This window comes from Rattus norvegicus, chromosome 12 (genome assembly GCF_021556685.1).
Source record: "Rattus norvegicus strain SHRSP/BbbUtx chromosome 12, alternate assembly SHRSP_T2T, whole genome shotgun sequence".
Taxonomy (NCBI): Eukaryota; Metazoa; Chordata; class Mammalia; order Rodentia; family Muridae; genus Rattus; species Rattus norvegicus.
The window spans coordinates 51,674,598-51,690,602 of record NC_141545.1 but is presented as its reverse complement, the minus strand read 5'-3'; the positions used below and the strand labels follow the sequence as shown (position 1 = coordinate 51,690,602).

The window sequence follows — 16,005 nt, the reverse complement described above, 5'->3', positions numbered from 1 at the left end:
TGGTCTGCTCAATCATCTCCCTGCATCTCATCCAGTCACGTGCCGTACCTCACTCTGGGGTCAAACAGGAAAGAGCACAAACAGGAAGGGACAGAAACCAACAGAGAAGATAGTGGGATTCCAGACTTTGAGCTACACTGAACAAGTCTCCTCCCCTACCTGGACCTTGATTTCCCCATCTTCAAAACCTTTTAAAATGGGGCGCCAGTGTCTGAATCCACAAGATCCCTGGGAAGCAGTTCATAGCTCCCCTCACACACTCTGACCAAGATGCGAATCTCCTGTTCTTTCCCACGTGGACTCAGAAGGCCAGGTCTGAGAAACTTTGCGCTCTTCTTTATTTTGAGTTTTAGTTTTTGTCTTGTGTCTGTGTAACGCAGGCTGGCCTTGAAGTCGTGGTCTTTCTGTCTCAGACTAGCAAGCGGTAGAAGAACAGGCACACGTGTCACCATGCCCAAATTCTGCTATGATCACTCCAACACAGTCGCCACCACTCGCAAGGGCCATGCTACTCGGTTCTCGTGCTCATGCTAAAGGAGACTCTTGTGGACTTGTGTGATTGTGGTTTCTAGATATGGAGAGAGAGAGAGAGAGAGAGAGAGAGAGAGAGAGAGAGAGAGAGAGAGAGAGGAGGACGGAGGGAGGGACGGAGGGAGGGAGGGAGGGAGGGGGAGAGGGAGAGGGAGAGGGAGAGGGAGAGGGAGAGGGAGAGGGAGAGGGAGAGGGAGAGAGAGAGAGAGAGAGAGAGAGAGAGAGAGAGAGAGAGAGAGAGAGAGAGAGAGAGAACTGTTCAGCACCACGGACAGTTCAGCATCAAGCTCCCCAGCCTTGAGCTCCCCCAGCCTCATGGGTCTTCCCACCTCCAGGAAGCCGTGAGCTTCATTCCCTTCCCAGCTCTCCTGCCAACCCTCCGTTTCTGTACCAGGGGCCTGATTGATTTGTTTGTATTTCTGTCCTTCCTTGTGATTGGTTTGGGAGCAGGGAGAATGGGTGAATCCTCCTGGCAAGACATGTCAAAACTGCCTGTCCGCCTGTTCGGAGCAACCGCTGTCTCCAAACGCCAGTACCCTGTTGATGTTGTTGACTTACCGTTGTGCGCTTTTGCTCTTTAAAATCTTTTTTTCTCCCCAACTTTGCCAAGTGATTGAAAGGCCCCGCTTTGTGCTTCTGAGATGCGTCTTCAGGAACGATTTGGCTGGAATGCGGAACACAGGTAAGTGAACATAACCAAGGCTCTTCCTCACAAGAGCTCGTTGCCAGGTGCCCCTTGGCATCTCTTTGGGGTTCTGGGCTGTCAGGAGATCAGTCCTGGGTCCACTTCCAATTTCCTATGACCACTTAGCAAAATATTCAAACCAACCTGGCCTATCTGAAGACTTCCAGGGCTTCTCAAAAGCATAAGCGGATGGTACTTGAGAAATGATACTCATCACAGGCACACACTGTGCCCCACTACTAGGGACTTCAGTGTACACAGATGCCATTGCTGGTCAGCCAACCTGGCCTATCTGAAGACTTCCAGGGCTTCTCAAAAGCATAAGCGGATGGTACTTGAGAAATGATACTCAAGGACTCCTCCAGCTTCCAAATGCATGCATGCCCACATGTTGTCAAACACACACACACAAACACACACACACACACACGTATACACACACAAACACACACGAATACACACAAAACAACAAAGACAATTTTTTTAAAAGTGCTATAAAATGGCAAGAAGCACCAGGTAGGAAATTTAATTTAACCAAAGTAAATGTCAGTGTTTCAGATTCCAGACATCGGGGAGGGTCTCTTTAAGAACTGGCCTCTGAGCAGAGGCCTGGGGCGTGGTTGCTTCTGACCCAGGAAGAAACTTTGAGGAGGAGAGAGCAGAGAGTACCAAGTTCTAGCATCTAGAATGTTTGAGGAAAGAAAGGAGAGCAAACAATCCCAGGAGCTGGTCCCTGTCATCCACCTCTGTGGTGAGCTTGGCCCTGAGTTCCATATGCAGCTCTATCTGGAAGGGACTTCCAGAGAAGGGGTGTAGGTCTATACGTATGTGTATATGTATATGATGTATATGTATATGGTATATGTGATTATGTATGTGATTTTATGTATATGTTTATATGTGTGTGATTATATGTATATGAATATGGTTATACGTGTGTGATTACATATATGTATATGATGTATATGTATATGTGATTATGTATGTGATTATGTATAGGGTTATATACTTGTGTGTGATTATATGTATATGAATATGGTTGTACGTGTGTGATTATGTATATGTATATGATTACATATGTTTGTATATGTATATGATGTATATGGTATATGTGATTATATGTATGATTATATGTATGTGTGATTATATGTATTTGGTTATGGTTATATGTGTGTGTGATTATATGTATATGGTTATGGTTATATGTGTGTGTGATTATATGTATATGAATATGGTTATACGTGTGTGATTATATATATATGTATATGATTGTATATGTTTGTATATGTATATGATGTATATGTATATGGTATATGTGATTATGTGTATGGTTATATGTGTGTGTGATCATATGTATATGGTATGGTTATATGTGTGTGTGATTATATGTATATGTATAGTGTATGGTTATATGTGTGTGTGATTATGTATATGTATACGATTATATATGTGTGTATATGTATATGTGTATGGTATATATGGTGTATATGGTGTGTATGATGTGTAGGTGTATGATATGTATGTGTGTATGTGTATATGTATATGTGTAGACATATGCATATGATGTGTGTGCATGCGCACGGCATGTGTGCGTGTGTGTGTGTGTGTGTGCACATGCATGCATGTGTGCCTTTAGTTAAAGTTCTACTGGTGCAGTAAAACAGCATGACCATTTCACAGCAGAGTTCCTGGTACTCTGGCTTTTACAATCTTTCCACCCCCTCTTCCAAGATGTTCTCCGAGCCTTAGATGCAGGAGCTGTGATGTATCTGTCATTGCTGCACCCTCCACAACCTGTTGATCCAGTTATATCCAGTTGTGATTGGATGCGAGATGGCCTCCCTTTACTGTGAAGAGAAGATTCTTTGGTTTGGGCTGATGGCTACACTTACCTGGGAATAGAAAGATGGGATTCAGGCTGTGGTGAGGAATGATGGTCACCTAGCTAAGTAGTGCTAGTAAATTCTTTTCTAAGCTTCATGACCTCACTAGAGCCAGGAAGCTGCTCCAATTCCAGGCATGGGTCTCCTTCTATTGGTTGGCACATAGGTAAAACTAGACAGGTTGCAGTCAACGTGCAAGGGTCACGTCCTGCACCTTCATGTACATGCCATACTGAGCATCACTGTGGCTTATAGGTGTTGAGACTGGGTAGAGTTGTTTAACTGCTTCCCTGTCTTGGCAGTCTGCATAGTATATTCTAGAACCATGGGAACTGACTGCAGGAAAGAGGAATCTAGGTCAGACCTTGCTCTAAATGTGTGGTGGCTTTGGTAACCCACCCTCACCCTGAGAGGCAGCCAAGGGCTTCATCTGTAATCTGTTCAAGAGTCTGTAATCACTTCGAGAGTCTCTAGAAGCACCCCAGCTCAACTATTCAAAAGGAGGTTAATGTTTCCCTGTACACAAAGGAAACCAGAAGAATGGTGACGTCGATAGACATGTTACTATCAAAGAGGGAAATGCTTGGGTGTGTTCCACCCCTAGACAAAACTACAGGAGGCTAATGACTGCTGGGAGGTGAAAAATCAGCCTCTCCCAGGGATAAGCCCCCTTAATGGTTGCCCAATGAAGAGTGGTCAGTCTTAAAACTATATACACATCACCAACAAAACAAACTCTGCAGGCTGTATATGTATGTGTATGTATATGTGTATGTGTATGTATACACACATTATACATCATACACATACACATACATCACACACATATACATCATATATACATATTCATCATACATTATATACATGTACATTTACATATGTTCATGTACATATACATATACATCATATTCATATACACACACACATATATATGCATATATACATCACACATATACATCATATATATATCATAAACATACATGTACATTTACATCATATGTGCATATATAATGTACATATACATGTACATGAACATAAGCATATACATACAATACATCATATTCATATACATATACACATAATGCATATATACATCATACATATATACATTATACACATACATATGCATGCATATACTACACATACATATACATACAATACTGTATATACATTATATACATATACACCATATACACATACATCATTGTGTATATATCATACACATACACACACATACACATGCACGCACCCACATACACACACGCACAACACATATGGCTGGAGAGAAGGAAGAAAATGAGAAGAATCGATGTAATTCTACTTCAACTTAAAAACAAAGCAAAAGCAAATTGGAAAAAGACTTACAGCTTAAAAGTTCCTCATTGAGAAAATCCAGAGCAGGAACTGAGGCAGAAGTCATGGAGGAGTGCTGCTTGCTGGCTGGCTTGCCTCTAATGATTTTCTCAGTCTGCTTTTTGTATCATCCAGGGGGGGGGCACCTCGCCCAAAGTGCCACTCCCTATGTGAGCTAAGCCCTTCCCCATCAATCCTGAATCAAGAAAACGCCCTGCAGGCTGGCCCACGGACCCGGCCTATGGAAGCATTTTCTCAGTTAAGGTTCCTTCTTCCCAGATGACTGTAGCTTCTGTCATGGTGATGCAGAAGGTCACCAGAACAGAATTACCACATCTCTTCACCCATCTTCTAACAACATCTGAGCCTAGCAAGCTCTTCTCAGAGGTCAGATGTAACACCCCAGTCAGATGGTTGCTTACCCCAGCCAGCACCCAGGTGGGTCCCGCAGCCAGGTGGGCGTTCACCGCAGCAGCAGCAGCAGCAGCAGCAGCAGCAGCAGCATCGATGGCACCTGGGTTCTCCATGAATGTCCCATGCCTTCTCCATCCCCATCTCAGACCTCAACAGTCAAACTTCAGAGGGGAGTGTTGTACTGTGGGATTTCCTGGGTCCCAGAGCAGGACGGAAGCAGTTGACTTTGACACCAGACATGGTTCAGTCTGAGACAGGATACCTCTGACATATTACCAGGGCAGACGCAAACCGTTGACACCCTTCTTCCCGGGACAAGGGGTTGACGCTCGACAACCATTAAGGATGGTATCCACCACGAACCGTTTCACACCCTGTGTTCTCAGTGAGCCTTGGCGCCTGCTGTGTATGAGAGAACAGAAGCCTGGAACGATAAAGAACTTCTCTCTAGAACACACTGAAGTAGAGACCTGTCTACTGCCCAAGTCTCCTTCCTGAACCTCCCAGTTTTCCTCAGGGAACCAGGCCAATCCCCAGCCAAGCGATTCCTCCATTTTGTCCCAGGATCTCAGGCCTGACAGATAGGTCCTACACCCTTTGAATCACGTGTTCTCTGGGACTTTACATAAAGGCAGAAATGCCATCTTGGATCAGAACCAGGAAGGGCTGTGTGTGACACGACACTTAATGGTATCTTTGCAAGTGCACCATGCCACCTCCCTCTGTGGAGAGGAGGAGTACCTAGCCTCGGCCGTGGGGCAGCCCATGTTTGTCTGTCCTCCCCACTCCTCTCACCTGTCTCCAGGTGCATGCTTTGGTTGGCCTTCGTAACCCACGTGCTGGCCAAGCAGCCTCTATCATGCTTCAGCTCTCTGGAGATGTCAGAGCAAAGGTCAGCAACAGTGTGAGAAAACTCACTGTCACATCCAACAGCTTTAGGACTTCCATGAGGAAGGATGAGTAAAGAGTCAAGAAGCACAGGGAAATTTGTTCCCACCAAGCATCCTTGGGGTTTTACAAACCAAAAACGCAGTGTAGTGCAGACCTAAGGCCAACAAGAATGAGAGAAAATGCCAGCCAGGACACCACGCCAATGCGTGCAGCCTTCCGGTGGGAGTGCTAATTGGTACAACCAGTTTGAAAAGCTGCTTTTCCGACTCTGTAAAAGCCTAACATATGGGCCAGGAGATGGCTCTGTGGGTAAAATACTTATGGCACAAGTGTGAGTTTAGATTTGCAGAACCCACATCAGTGCTGGGTGGGCATGGTGGCCTGCCCGCAGTTCTAACACTTAGAATTCTGAAATGGAGTCCCCTGAACAATCTGCCTAGCTAGAGTAGCCAAACTGGCAAGCTCTCCATACAAGTGAGAGACCCTGCCTTAATGAGCAAGGTGGAGACTGATCTAGTAGACTTCCAAAGTCAGCACCAGGCCTCTGCATGCACAGGCTCATAAGTGTGTGTGCACACGCATGAACACACACACACAAACACCCTACACAGAGGGACAGAGACACACATGTGAACACCCATCCCCCCACATGAATGCCCCTACACACAGAGACAGAGAGACACACATGTGAACATTCACCCACCAACACACACACACACACACACACACACACACACGAATAGCCTATACAAAGCAAGACAGAGAGAGACACACACATGTGAACACCCATGCCCCCCACACGAACACCCAACACACAGACACACATGTGTGAACACCCTCACATACACGTGTGAACACCCCTGCACACAGAGAGAGACAGAGACAAAGGCACACATGTGAATACCCTCACACACAGAAAGAGACAGAGACACATGTGAACACCCTTACATACATGAACACCCCTACACACAGAGACAGAGGCACACATGTGAATACCCTCACACACATGTGAATGCACACACATGCCATGAACAACACACACACCCACAAACAGAGACAGTGAGACATGAACAACCATATGACCCACTCATGCACAGACACACACACACAGACACACACACATACACATGGGGGTTGGGAGAGCAGGCCCCATGACTCCCCAGCTCACTCCTAGGTTGCAACCAATGGAAATATGTGCATATGTGCACCAGAAGCTGCATGCTGGAATTACTTCACTCTTGATGGCCAGAAATGGCCCAGAGCCTCCAGGGACAGCAGAATAAGAAGATGAGCCCCAGGCCTTCACATTCATACAGGATTCTGGGTAGTGATAGGATACAGGATCTGTAACTGTACGGAGTGTGGGAACTTTCAGAACCATCACAGGAGAAAACAGGCCAGAAGGCACTGAAGCCACAAAAAGCTGACCTCACAGGGTCACAGGCTGTAGGGAACGTTAGGGACGTCCTTTATCTTATGACGCTGCCCCAGCTGTTTCCTGGAATTCCCACCAGCACCCTTCACACCCACTGGCATTTCCGTGGTTAGAACCTGACACATCGATACATCTAGCTGCAAAGGCACCTGGGAAATGTAGCCCCGTAGCAAGATCAAGTCTTCCCACTTGAAACAAGTCCCCATTCCAGATTCATTTCTTCATGGCAGGAATTGGCAGATGTGATGGTTACTATGGGTTGTCAACCTACTGGGATCTAGTGCTCACCCGGGAGACAAGCCTGCGCGTGCCTCTGAAGGAATTTGAAGAGTTGGTTAACTGAGGTGGGAGGGGCTGTCTTGAATGACATCATTTGATAGGTTGGGGTCCTGGACTGAATAGAAAGGGAAGAGGAGAAAGCAGGCTGAGGCCCAGCATTCACGGCCTGTCTCCTAACTACTGCTCAGCGAGACCGTGCACTTCATACATCTGCGGTCACAGTGTGCTTACAGAAGGTGGTCCAAAATGAACCTTTCATTCCCGACCTTGGTTAAAGCAAAGAAAAGGTAATTAATAAAGAAAATTAGAACCGAGGAGTAGGGTTAAGCTAGCCAAATGGTTCTTTGGCCTCTGAACCAGTTTGTGGCAGGAAAGTAGAAGAGGGTGTAGCTAGAGAAAGCCTCAAAAGAAAGGCTCTGGTGTGGAAATGCACATTCATCATTCTCAGAGTTCCTTGACATTTGAGGCTTTGAGCCACAAACAACAAGGGATGGCCCATTCCCTGCGTTCTAGCCACACTCCCCACCCTAAAGTGACTAGGCAGTGTTGGCTTGAGAGACCAAAGTGGTCACCACCTTCCTGAGGAAAGAAACCTCATCTTCACCATGAGGACAATCAAGAGGGGAAAAAGAGTGGAGTGGGGAAAGTCGGAACAGCAGTGAAAACTTGACAGTCTCATGCACTCTTATTTTGGTAACTAGAACCTGGTCAGTGGCTACACGTAGCTGAAAAGGCACCTGGGAAATGTAGTCCTTAGCCAGACAAAGGCACCTGGGAAATGTAGTCACTAGCAAGGTCCTCCTCTGCCTACCCAGCCCCAGAAGATCCTACCACCCAAAGAAAGAAGAGGAAGTTGGACAGACAGGAACTCTAATGATCACAAGCACAGTCCCCAAACCTGTGGAAATCTCTTTCCCTCTCCGAGGCCACTGTCCAACCCTCACCAGGGATATGGATATGATCCATCGCTCTTGTGATGAAGATCCTCCCATAGCCCACGGTGGTTTCGGAAATCAGAGTCAAGAAATCCTCGCTGACCCTTACTGTAAGGGTAATGGGCTGGTAAATGAGGTCAGAGAGGAAAACAGGGAGGTGTGACTCCAGGCTTTGAGGAACGTCCAATCTAAGAGGAAGGGAGCTGTAAGTTCCTTCGTTGGTCCCCAGGTTCTGAGTTTGAGCTTTCTTTCACCCCAACAAAGATGGAGGGGGGACTCAGGGAAGGAGGAGCTGATTTAGATTCTCCCTGGATCCAGAAGCCTACCCTTCCATTTCCCATCCCACTGCTATCCCAGATTTCCACCACTGGAGAAGAATTTGTGAAATTTCTGCTGCCATGCTGTCATTCTTGGGTCTGAGAAACGACTTAAAGCCGGCTATTCCTTTTCTCCTTCTCTGTCCTCAACATGCTTCCTGCATCCTCTTCCCGTGACGTGCTAACGTTGGTCCATTTCATGACAAGATAGCCCCCATCTCCTTTTCTTGCCCTTAAACATCTGAATTTTTAATCAAGCAACATAAACTTAATTTTTTTTGTCTCCCAAATATGAAAGGTCTTAGGTCCCGACAGGAATATGACTGATGAATTGTGCCAGCAGCAAGCACCCATCCAACTTCTGTGATGCGCTGGGTTATAATTGCACAAACTCTTACATCTCCAGATCTGGGAAATGTGGTTTTACACTTCCTCAGGCATCGTTAGCAAAGGGTGACAGCAAATTTAACAAGTGGAGAGGAACAGGGAAATGAGATGGGTTTTCCAGAAACAGAAGGGCCAGGGTGCCTGTACCCTGTTGGCCTCATGAGCGCTGACCCCACTCAGTTGCCCGCAGTTGGCAGGAGACACTGGTGTCTGCTTCAGCAGAGAAAAACTATCTGATGTCTTCCCTCACCTGATAAATGATGGCCATTTATCAGGCGTGACACTCAGCAATTCAGGGGATTGGGACATGGTATCGTCTCTCTGAGACCAAGAGTCAGAATCTGTTCACAACATGGAGATCCCTCTAGAGGCAATATGAGAAGGAATTTATCCATTTACTCATTTCTTCATTCCATTGATAATGATAATTAATTATATATTATATATAATAATGATATTATAAATAAATGTTTATTACTACTACTACTACTACTACTACTACTACTACTACTACTACTACTACTGTTTTGTCACTGAATCCGGCATTAGAAACCCCAGCCCAGCTTCCAAGGAGTAAACATAGCACTATGTTGATGCAGAGACTAGATTAATGCCACCAGGTGTTTCCTGTCAGAAAATAAGAATCCTGGAAGACAGTAAGGGCTTCAGTTCCTTTGAGGGTGCGCTGGAAGCAAGACTTACCGTGGAGTGATGGCTGAGATGCTCTGGGAGGGAAACTAGCTCCTGGCAGAGAAAAATTTGGAACTAAGGCTCTGAGGTGGGAGAGAAAGAGCCATTTCCATTGGACTCAAAGATGGTGCCAAATGTAAGTGAGGAACGTCTGTGAGCCAAGGTGGAGGCCCAGCCTCTAGCAGCCATGTCTGCTCGCTGTTTGAACACAGCATCTTCTGCTGCGACTTGGGGGCTGTCTGGTGGCAGGAGCCACCAGTGGTGCATTTCCAAGGTCCTGAAGCATTTACCAAATGCCAGTGGCTCATGATCTCCATGGGTCTCAGCATTCCTTATCCCCACTCCATGACACTCCCATTTATAGATGAGAAAACTGGTCAGTGAGATACACCATCATGATCACGTGATCCTCGAGAGGGGAATCTGAGCTTCAGATTCCGGTTTCCTGACTTCATGTTTTCAGATGCCCCTATTTCTGAGCCCCATTTCATAATAGTGAAGTGAGAGCTGGAAGTGGAGGAGAGGGGAGAGGGGCAGGGCTGTCCCAACCAGTTTCTCCAGCTGCTGTGTCTTTACTCCCTCTCCCCCTCCCTTTCTCTCTCCCCCCTCCCTCTCCCTTTCCCCTTCCTCCCCCTCCCTCTCCCTCCCCCTCCCTCCCCTTCCCCCTCCCTCTCTCCATCTCCTTGTTTGTTCATGAGTAACACTGGTCATGCTCTCATGACATACTTGGAGGGATAAACTTGGCACTTGGTGCTTCATGGTTAAGAGTGAGGTTCAAGTCTCAACGCCAACCATTGCCTGCTAATGGCACTGAAAATTTTCCCCGAGCTTTATTTCCTCATACATAAGATGCAAAGACATGTGCAGGATTGTTGTAGGAAGCCTGCGGTGACAGTGTGCATAAGGTAAGCAAGGGAACGCCAACTTTGTGAGTAACGAAAGGTCAAGACATTGCCTCTGCCAACACCATCATTACCATCACCATCACCATCATCATCATCACCATCACCTTCATCATCACCACCATCATCACCATCACCTTCATCATCACCACCACCACCATCACCACCATCATCACCTTCATCATCACCACCACCATCATCATCATCACCACCATCATCACCATCACCTTCATCATCACCATCACCACAGTCACCATCATCACCATCACCTTCATCACCACCACCATCATCACCTTCCTCATCACCATCACCTTCCTCATCACCACCATCACCATCACTACCATCATCATCACCTTCATCATCACCACCACCATCACCTTCATCATCACCACCACCCTCTCATGGCCATCATGGTCATCCATACTCATCAGTATCTGGAGCTATCTAAGCTTGAAGCAGAGCAAACATGGAAACCATACCATTCCTCTAACTGAGCTCCTTGCTAACTGACAAACCCTGTCTTGGATGAATCTTAACACCTTCAAGAATCTAGACCAAGAACATTTATTTCCACGTACTTCTCTGTTCAGCCAACCTTTATTGGAGCTTCTAGGTATGGGACACTATTCCTAGTGCCCACTGTGGCTGATGGGAAGCCCATGCTTACCCTCAGGAAGCTCACATACTGGGGTGGGGGAGCCCACGAGTAAACAATTAAACCAGCAAATCAATGCCTTAATTGCAGGGTTGCTGTGTTATTTAATTACAGAGGGTGATTAATGGCTTCTGGATGGGCAGGGGCTTTTCAGAATGTGCAGTGGCTTCAAGGTGACAGGCACACTGAGTTCTTAAATCAACAAAACATTGGCATGCGTTCAAACAGTCCCTCTGTGGGTGAGGAAGAGGTCCTTGGCTCAACCCACTACTCTCCCAAGAACATAAATGAGGAGTCCCTGGAGCTGACTGCAGAGCTGGGATGGAGGCAGAGGGGGAGGGGGAGGGGGAGGGCAAGGGGAAGCATCTGCATGCATGGGCCGCCACACCTATGTGAGTTGTGTTTGTAAGAGCTGGGTTTGCAGGCAGGGAGGTCTGCAGAGTGACCGAGCTGGGACAAGTGTCAGAGGGAGAGCATACTATGTGAGGGCCTCTAGCGTGACTATCCTGCCCCTAGACTCCCTTTCTTACTATGGATGGCTTGTGTAGTTTGGGTATGGTGAGCAGCTGCTGACTTGAACACACACACACACACACACACACACACACACACGCACACATAAACACAAGTGCACCCAGACATACAAGGAGACACACCACACATACATACAGAAACACGCACAAGACATACAGACATATAAGTTCAAACACACCCAGACACAAAAACACTCACATCTCACAGATACACAAACACACACACGTATAAACACACCACACACAGAGAAATACATACACACATTAAACACATCAAATGCATACACACATGTATCTCACACTGACACATATACATCTTACATACACAGACACACACATACATATATATATCATACATAACACACATCTTACACTGACATACATCTTACAGAGAGAGAGACATGCATCATGTATACATATATACATATCACATACATAACACACATCTAACACTGACATACATACATCTTTACACATACACATACACATTATATACATATCACATACATAATGCACACATCTCACACTGACATGCATACATATCTTATACACACACACATATATATATCACATACATAACACACATATCATACACACACACACACACGCACACACACACGCGTGCGCGCACGCTGTGTCATCACTAGGCCTCCTCCAGCTAGAAGGGAAATCCTCTGGCTCTCCAGCTTGACCAACAATGACCAGGAAGGACAATGGTCAGGGCTTTGATCACAGCTCAGCTCTGAACCTTTGTGTTCTCCTCTGCCTGGTAGAGCCAGAAGCAACTGTCATGGAGGAAGACCTCGCACTCGGCAAATCACTGCACTTGATGGACCCACTGTTAACATACAGCCGGTTGACAGGCAGAAAGAGCGAATCAGGACATGGCAGCCTACTTTGGATAAAGAAATGAAGCCTCAAGCTAGGGAGATGGCTCCGTGGGTAAAGGCACTTGCTGCCAAACCTGATGACCTGAGATCTAGTCCCACAATCCACATGGCAGAAACAGAAACCCAACTTCTGCAACTTGTCTTCTGACATCTATACAAGCTCCTCTCCATCAACACACAAAATAAAAGCAAATATACAGAAGAAAGTTTAAAAGAAACTATATTCCAATTCCCGAGAGAATTCAATTCTCTCCTAAGATGGAGACTTGCCTGGACTGTCTTTCTGAGTCGTCCAGGGTAGCAAGGTGGGGGCTGGGGGGCTGGAATCCCATGTGAGCCCAAGCTTGGAATTTCCCATGCATTTTTTATCTGTCACATGTCCAGTGGGACTTCTCCCTGAGACCTCACTAGATTAAATAGGATGTTTGGTCAATTTTCTAAGCCCAGGACTGTACACTCAGACTGTGTTGTTAATATTAACATGACATGGGGGTGGGGGGCACAAACAGAAAGAAAAGTTTATGGTTTAATAGTGATGTGATTGTGTGTCAAGAAGTTAATTATGTTAGCTGAATGTCTTAGGGTTTTTCTGCTGTGAACATACACCATGACCAAGGCAACTCTTATAAAGGACAACATTTAATTAGGGCTGACTTACAAGTTCAGAGGTTCAGTCCATTATCATCAAGGTGGGGACATGGCAGCATCCAGGCAGGCATGGTGCAGGAGGAACTGAGAGTTCTCCATATTCATCTGAAGGTTGCTAGCAGAATACTGATTTCCAGGCAGCTAGGAGGAGGATCTTAAAGCCCACACCCACAGTAACACACCTACTCCAACAAGGCCACATTTCCTCCAACAAGGCCACACCTATTCCAACAGGGCCACACCTCCTCCAACAAGGCCACACCTACTGAACAAGGTCACACCTCCTCCAACAGGGCCACACCTACTACAAGGCCACACCTCCTCCAACAGGGCCACACCTTCTCCAACAAGGGCACACCTACTGCAACAAAGCCACACCTCCTCCAACAGAGCCACACCTTCTAATAGTGCCACTCCCTGGACCAAGCATATCAAACCACCACACTGGGTTTTCATCAACTTGTTACCAGCTGAACTCAAGTGGAAAAGGGGGCCTTGACTAAGAAAATCAGGTTGCCTGTATACAGGGCATTTTCTTGACTGATGTGGAAAAACCCAGGCTATACCCATGTACGCACAGTATATATGGGTGGTACCACCCCTGGGCAGGTGTTCCAGGGTTGCATAAGAAATCAGGCTAAGTAAGCCATGAGGAGCAAGCCAGTAAGCAGCATCCCTCCATAGAGCCTCTGCATTAGCTCCTGCCTCCAAGTTCCTCCCTTGAGTTCCTGTCCTGACTACCCTCAGTGGTGGCCTGTGATTAGAACACATTAAACCCTTCCTTCCTCAAGTTACTTTTTGGTCCTGGTGTTTATCACCACAGTAAAAAGCCACGTAGGACACAAGCTCAAACCCACCCCTAGTTCTTGCATCTGTGTCTGCATCCTGGCCCACCTGATCCAAACTGCCCACCTTTCACATTTCTGAGTGACTTCCCTGAGGAATCTTTTTCTACTCATTCTATCAGAGGGGCAGCTAGACCACAGAAAAGCTTCTAGACAAACCCAGTTGGTGAGATGATGAGCTTATTAGGGTCCCTTACAGGAGCATGGGCTAGTTGGGTAGAGGAAGCACTAAAAAGCATGAATGTGAACTGGGTAAACTGCATGGCTGGAGTTCCCTGGTCAACTTACAGGCAGCTTTATCTAAGACTCTCCTCTCAGACCACAGCAATAAATCACATAACCTGTGATTGGACCTCTCAGCCTGGCAGCTCCACGAGATTTCCTGAGTCCCTGAGTCCCTGAGCCTCAACCTGCTCTAAGGAAGAATGTTCAAGTCCAGAGCATGCATGCACCTTGCTCTATGGCCTCACCCTAATCCCAGCTGCTTACCGTGCTTTCCGGCCATGACTGACAGAAATCTCTCAGAGGGAGCTAAAACCATTCTTTCCTTCCTTAAGTTGCTTCTGTGAAACACTGTGTCTACTGCTGCACAAAAGTAACCACCACATTGCAAACTCTTTAGATGAAACAAAACCCAGTGAGAGTTGCCATTGTCTGGAGATGTCCTCCGAGCCTTAAGTCCCCCGTTACTTTTGAGCTGATTTATTTACAAATAAATCAAAAGGGCTGATTTATTTACAGCCAGAGAGTAGTGGGTGGGGTGAGTAGTACCTCAATGATCAATCTCTTCCGTCTACTTGAGTAGTCTCTGTGAGTTCCCTGCAGACAGGCAGAGTCTATCACTAGTCTGACCCCAGGCTCTGTCCCTGCAGCCTCAGATCCCTGCTTGGAAAAACCCTGCTCCCTGAGAGTAAATAGAGAGTTGCAGGTGGGCTGTGGTGGGGACATCAGGTCCCAGATGCCTCTCTGAGTTGAGATGGAACCAGGCGCTCCTTATTAAGCTAGTTGAATTCTCCTCCCAGGAAAGGAGAGGATGAGAGGGGATGTAGAAAGAAAAGGAGGGAACTTCAGAAACAGAGAGCAAAGTGGTTAAACACCAAGAAACAGATGCAGAGATCCCCACGACCTGAATGTCCCCCCACCCCAGTTCAGGATCACCACAGCATAAAAATGACTGGATGAGGCTGTGACTGGGCTGAGGAGGGACCAGCGGCTGGTTGAGAGGGGTATTCACCAAGAAGGACCAATGCAGACAAGCACTGAGGTAAGGTGAATATTGAGAGATATATCCCTCAGCCAGAGCAGACATTACTAGTTGATCACCGATATTTTTCTTCACAATGACCAGGATGGAAAACTTCCATGCCTTCCTGGTACTGAGAAATGCAGAATTTGCATGAAAAATAAACAAAACCTGTCTACCTCTCCTCAATGCAGCATGCTGCAAGGGTTTTTACCTGATGTTGAGCTGGATGGAACCCCATTCTTTATTTTGCCGTCCAACTCAGGTTGACCTTATTCTCCAGCGTATCCCCAGTATGAGACTGTTCACTCACAATGGAGAAGGAAGGAGGGAAGGGTAGAAAGCCTTACTGCCCTCAGAGTGTGAGTCTGCATACCAAGCCAGGGGCTCCATGCACACAGCGCATGGACCACTCCGCCATCCCTCCCCCCTCCCTCTCTCCAGCCTGGACACAATTATGTTAAAAGAGCAATTAGCGACCTCTTAAGC

The 16,005-nt window shown here is 46.6% G+C and overlaps 1 long non-coding RNA gene across 2 annotated transcripts in view; it reads right to left on the bottom strand.

Moving 5' to 3' along the window:
* LOC148002375 (uncharacterized) overlaps positions 1-15,944 on the bottom strand; it is a 23,291-nt gene extending 7,347 nt beyond the window's left edge. Inside the window, exons 1-3 of one of the 2 annotated variants that reach the window (XR_015634976.1) lie at positions 15,731-15,944; positions 1,090-1,195; positions 160-568 (exon numbers count right to left, since the gene is read on the bottom strand). This is a non-coding gene — a long non-coding RNA (uncharacterized LOC148002375). Of the gene's footprint in view, positions 1-159; positions 569-1,089; positions 1,196-4,464; positions 4,902-15,730 lie in introns of those variants that run through there. The other variant, XR_015634975.1, reaches the window with a different exon arrangement.
* Positions 15,945-16,005: the final 61 nt, after the last annotated feature.